Raw genomic sequence first — 5956 nt, 5'->3', positions numbered from 1 at the left:
CTTCACCTTGCTTAGTAATTTTGTTTCAAGAACACAAAATGTACACATCATCTACTCATCATCTACAGCTATACAACTAATTCATCTACTCCATCAACGAAAATATAGAACCAACATTGCAACCTTGCACAGATCACTTTACTGATAACGATCAACTGCTCATGCGCCTTCTTCAGCAGCCCGGCGCTGCGCTTGCCGAAGGTAGCCCGCCTGGAGATGTTGTTGGCGATCCGCCTGATCTCCACTCTACCGTGCACCATCCTCCATTCCCCAGCAACCTTGGACTTGGAGCAGTCAAGGCCGAGCGAGGGAAATGCCCTGGTCAGTGGTGTCGGTCGTGGTCCCTTGAGATCAAAGAAACACATACGAGGGATGGAGATGCGTAAGTAAATGAGAGGGCAAGATCGAGGAAGATGGTCTTGGAAGCATGATGTCGCCATGGATCCGTACCTGGCGAGATCTCGAAAAGATACAGCTGCGCCTCGCCAGAGTTTACCCACCGCGCGCGTCCGCCCCATAGCCATCAGGTGCAGGAGCACCATCCATGAGGCAGAACCGCCCGTGGGACTTGAGGCAGGCGTCGAAGACGACGGAGCACAGTTGCCGCTGTCGCGCCGGAATTGGTGGGAATGCCACCCTCGAAACCCTAACCGTGGTAAGGGCTTGGGGATGAGCTCCCGGGGCCGCGAGAAGCGGATCTGGCCGGAGGGGAGGGAAGAGCGGAGGCAGGGGAGCTCGGATCTGGGCTACGCGCCGGCGAGGCCCGCCGGAACACGCCGGAACAAGAGGCGTAGGTGGCGGCGGCAAGGGTTTCAGGGGAGGGATTGTGGGAGCGAGGGGCAGAGAAAGAAAGGAGGAGCGAGAGATTGGACTGCGGGTGCGTGTTGCGTGAGGCAGAGAAAGAAAGGAGGCGGGGGGGGGGTGGATGGAAAATGTCGACAAGTAGAGCTAGGGTTTCGGCTTAGGTGGGCTTGGGGTTGGTGTGGTGGGCCGAGGAATGCCGTTGGATCCGCGAGCATCCGACGGTGTTCCGTGCACGATCCGCGTGAGACGTCGACGGACCAATCAAAATGCAGTACCACGTTATGACCATCTAAATTGGTCGTAGTTGATTAAAAATAGCATGTTAAAATCATATCAACTATTTTATGACCTGAGAAAATTCAAAAAGAAAATAAAAAACCTTCTCATTGTGTTACCAAATGTGAATAAGTTTTCAGGAAAAGTAACAAACATGAAATAAGATAAATATCTTTAAAAATATGTCATGAGAAATGAGTTTTTTGGCAAAAAAAAAACATTTGCCATTTTTCGAGTGCCCAAAATGAGTTTTTTTTGTGAAGGACCTACCAAATATTTGTTACAAAATTGGACCTAATCATTTTTATAAAATATTAGGCCATATTCAATGCACAATTTACAAAATGGTTGGCTGCCAAAAGCTTTCGATCCACCTCTAGTGAAAAAGACAAAACCCTGCAGATTCAGTAGGAACCAAGACAAATTTGAACTAGAGGTGCCTCATAGTTTGCTCATAATTTTTTCCAAAAACCATTTCTAGGTACATAAGTATCTATTTAATCAGATAAACACTAAAAAACTTTTAAGATTCAAACACTAGCTAGGAATGGCCATTCTCGCCATTTTTACGCATTTTGAAACGGGCATAAAAAATTCAAAAAAAATAAAAAAATGGAAAACCTTCGCATTGTGTCATTACATGTGACCAAGTTAGCAGGAAAAATAATAAATTTGTAATACTGCAATTCTTTTAAAAAAGTGTTCTCGGAAATGAGCTATCATGTGTGAAGATTCATGGCTTTCAAGCCAAATGATCAATCTTATGGCCACATTCATGGCATAGTTCGTTCAAATGATCTCATATTGTTCACAAGGGTGCATCTTGGAATGGCAAACAATGTTGCTTAAGGAGTTTTCATTTTCTTTGGACAAAAATTTCATTTTCCATTTTTCGAGTGCCCATAATGAGTTTTTTTTGTGAAGGACCTGACATATATTTGTGGAAAAATTGGAACAAATCAATTTTATAAAATACTAGGCCATATTTAATGCACAATTGACCAAATGGTTGGATGTCAAAAGTTTTGAACCGCCTCCGATGAAAAACACAAATTTCCGCTGATTTAGTAGGAACTGGGTCAAATTTGAACTGCAGCTGACTCATAGTTTGCTCTTTATTTTTTCCAAAAATTATTTCTAGGTACATAAGTATCTATTTAATTGGAGAAACATCAAAAGTTTTTCAAAATTGAACATCTAACTAGGAACAGTCAAGCCCGCCGTTTTGACCGCATTTTGAAACGGGCATAAAAAATTCAAAAAAAAATCAAAAAACTAGAAAATCTTTGCATTGTGTCATTATATGTGACCAAGTTTCCATAAAAAATAATAAACTTGTAATACGACAATTATTTTAAAAAATGTTCTTAGAAATGAGTTATCATGCATGAAGATTCATGGCTTTCAAGCCAAATGATCAATCTTATGGCCACATTCATGGCATAGTTTGTTGAAATGATCTCATATTGTGCACAAGGGTGCATATTGGAATTCCAAACAATGTTGCCTGAGGGAGTTTTCATTTTCTTTGCACAAAAAAATCATTTTCCATTTTTTGAGTGACCGAAATGAGTTTTTTTTGTGAAGAACCTACCATATATTTGTATCAAAATTGGACGAACTGAATTTTCTAAAATACAAGGACATATTTAACGCACAATTGACCAAATGATTTGGTGTCAAAATCCTTGATCCACCTCTGGTGAAAAAGACAAATTTCCGCCGATTCAGTTGGAAGTGGGTCAAATTTGATCTGTAGCTGCCTCATAGTTTGCTCTTTATTTATTTCAAAAATCATTTCTAGGTACATAAGTATCTATGTTATCAAAGAAACATCAAATTTTTTCCAAGATTCAACCACTAGCTACGAACGGTCAAGCTCGCCGTTTTAATCCCATTTTGAAACGGGCATAAAAAATTCAAAAAAAAAACAAAAAATTGGAAAACCTTCACATTGTGTCATTATATGTGACCAAGATATAGAAAAAATTGTAAACTTGTAATACGCAATTATTTAAAAAAAGTGTTCTCAGAAACGAGCTATCAAGTGTGAAGATGCATGGCTTTCAACCCAAATGCTCAATCTTATGAGCACATTCATGACATAGTTTGTTCAAATGATCTTATATTGTGCATAAGGGTGCATCTTGGAATGGCAAACAATGTTGCCTAAGAAAGTTTTCATTTTCTTTGGACGAAAAATTCATTTTCCATTTTCTGAGTGCCCCAAATGAATTTTTTTGTGAAGGACCTACCATATATTTGTTGCAAAATTGGACCAAATCAATTTTCTAAAATACTAGGACATATTGAATGCACAATTGACAAAATGGTTGGTTGTAAAAACTTCTGATCCACCTCTCGTGAAAAAGATAAATTTCCGCCAATTTAGTTGGAAGCAGGTCAAATTTGAACTGCAGCTGCCTTATAGTTTGCTCTTTATTTTTCTGAAAAATCATTTCTAGTTACATAAGTACCTATTTAATTAGAAATACATGGTTTGGTGGCGATACGTCGAGGTTTGGACGGTGGCCGAGGGCCCAACTCTAGAGCGCGTAAACTCGCATGCCCGTCGCGTGGTCACCGCGTGATTGTGGCGTTGCCATGCGTTCTGGGTGGCCTAGGCATGTCTAGTGGGTTGGGCACTCCCCAGGTAGGTGCTAGGAAGAAAACTACAACATAAGATTCTCACGAGGAGACCGATCTATGCTCAAATATGAATTAGCAGCCAAGTGTTTGATTAGCAGTACGGGAAATGCACATGGCTAATGGGCGTGAGTTTTGGCTGACGATGATCAGTTAGTAAGAAGACTGTCTTCACAAATTTTTAGCTCAAAAGGAGGAGCCTAGGCGGTGCTTGCTTTGTAAAGTACCACATTGGACATAAATATGAATGTTGAAGACAGGCTCAAAATAATGAATGGATTGAGCTAAAATTTGATGGAGGATGGTTACTTGGGCATAGGAATGCACTGTAGAAAATGGATACTATTTGGACATGCCAAAGTGGTACTTCCTTCACAATGCTCTTCTCTGGACAGAAACTTCGGAAAATTAGTGAGAGAAATTGGCTAAATGAAATGAGCTCAAATTTGGTGTAGGTAAGTTACATAGGCATATAGAATATGTGGTAAAAATTCAACTCATTAGGATATGCATAGCTAGTACTTCTTTCACAAAGGTTCTAGGTGGCTAAAAACTTTGGAAATTTGCCAAGGAAGATTTACTAGGCAAATGGAGCTGAATTTTTTCATGAGGCAATGATTTGGATAGGAAAGAGTGCCCAAAAATTTTGAGGGCAATCAAGAATATAGAAATAACACTTTCTTCACAATGCTCTTCTCTGGACAAAAACTTCGGAAAATTAGTGAGAGAAATTGGCTAAATAACTGAGCTCAAATTTGGTGCAGATAAGTTACATAGGCATATAGAATATGTGGCAAAAATTCAAGTCATTAGGATATGCATAGCTAGTACTTCATTCACAAAGGTTCTAGGTGGACAAAAACGTTAGAAATTTGCCAAGGAAGATTTACTAGGCAAATGGAGCTGAATTTTTTCATGAGGAAATGATTTGGATAGGAAATAGTGCCCAAAATTTTTGAGGACAATCAAGAATATATAAATAGCACTTCCTTCACAAAGTGTTGTTCTACAAAATAGGAAAATGAATATTGTTGATATATTTTTGAACTAGGCAAGGAAGGTTTTTCTACATATTTGACGAAGATATGACACAAAGAATTTATGTGATTTTCGGGGGAATTTTGGGAATGACAGAAATATAGGTTGCTTCACAACCTAGGGCAAAAATTGACACAGGGACATGACACATAGGCAAAATTGATGAGGTGGTGCCTAGTCATAGCAACCCACCACAATTTACAAGGTTATGACCATCTATATTGGTCGTTATCAGCTAGAAATAAGGCAACGGTCCAGTGCTATCTGCTTTATGACCATTTCGTGTAAGGAAATTACGACCTTTCTGACCAAAATGGTCGTTATAGTTTAGGGTTTGGAGCCTCCCGAACAGCTTTTGACCAATTGGTCTCAAATGGTCGTAGATTTATGACCAATTCTTCCAGGGTCACTGACAGAAGGTCACAAGTTGACATATTTCTTGTAGTGCGCCCCAAGTGGGGCTGAATCCCACTTTATATGTTTTTTTTGTTTCAGCAAACAAAGAGGAGTTGCCTCAAATTTATATGCATTTTGCCTACATCCCAGCAGGACTTGTTGTTTATTTTCTCGCTTTGCAAGCAAGAAGCTTTGTCAGCCACTTCCAGGTAAACTTCACACATCCCATAGCTTTCCAACTTGTTTTTTCCGCCTCCTCCGTAGAGGGCAATTAGCTTTTTATGTTCCAGCAAATAAAGTGAGTTGCCTGAACCTTATATGCAGATTGCCTACATCATAACATGACTTGCTTTCTGGCCCCCTTTGTCAAAAGCAAAAAAGTTTCACCAACAACTTCAGGTAAACTTCGCACAACCTCTAGAGCTTACCAACATGTGTTTTTATGCATCCCCAGTAGGTGGTTGTTAGTGCTTTTGTGTAGCAAAAAAGATTGTTGTCTATAACTTATACGAAAATTGCCTACATTATAGGAAGACGTGCTTTTGATTTCCCCTTCTCCTTTTTGGCAACAAACTAATAAGTTGCGATGTTTGAGAGGGGTGCGGGTGTAAAGTTGCGATGCACAGGCTACGAGTTGCCAGATCTACGGGCATGAGTTGCCAGATGTGCGGTATGAGTTGCTAGATCTGTGGTTTTTTGAGTTTGGCACTAGTGTGGTTTCCCCCTTTATCAGCACACTTGCATAACAATTCATATGGAGTTGCTTGTTTTTTGCTTTTTGACTTCCCCAATGGTT

The sequence above is a fragment of the Triticum aestivum genome, chromosome 2B, assembly GCF_018294505.1.
Source record: "Triticum aestivum cultivar Chinese Spring chromosome 2B, IWGSC CS RefSeq v2.1, whole genome shotgun sequence".
Lineage (NCBI taxonomy): Eukaryota > Viridiplantae > Streptophyta > Magnoliopsida > Poales > Poaceae > Triticum > Triticum aestivum.
The sequence above is the reverse complement of the archived record's forward strand: the minus strand, read 5'-3'. Positions refer to the sequence as shown.